This window comes from Pinus tabuliformis, chromosome X, assembly GCF_031772625.1.
Source record: "Pinus tabuliformis cultivar Carrire ecotype Pingquan chromosome X, CPIR1, whole genome shotgun sequence".
Taxonomy (NCBI): Eukaryota; Viridiplantae; Streptophyta; class Pinopsida; order Pinales; family Pinaceae; genus Pinus; species Pinus tabuliformis.
In genome coordinates, this window is record NC_142308.1 from 156652513 (window position 1) to 156652908 (window position 396).

Genomic DNA, 396 nt, shown 5'->3' on the forward strand with positions numbered 1-396 from the left:
AAAAAATTAATTTTTTTTTTGGTTTTTTTATATTTTCATATTTTTTGGTTTTTTTTTTTTATAATTTGAATTTTTTTTTAATATTAATTATTATTATTTTTATTATTTTTAACTAGTTTGTTTTTATTTTATTTTTTTATTTTTCCACATTTTTGCTTATGTTTTCTTTTTTTTTCTCTTTTTTTACTTACTTAATTTCATTTTATATATATTATATATATATATATTTTCCCAAATTCTTTTATGGTTTATGAGATAAAAAAAATTAACATTATTATTATTATTATTAGAGACAATTATTCATGTGGATTGAAAATTTAATTAACGATGTATAAATATGTAGAATATCAAAATGCAAAATATCGACCTTCTTTTTTAACTATACAAAACAATAAA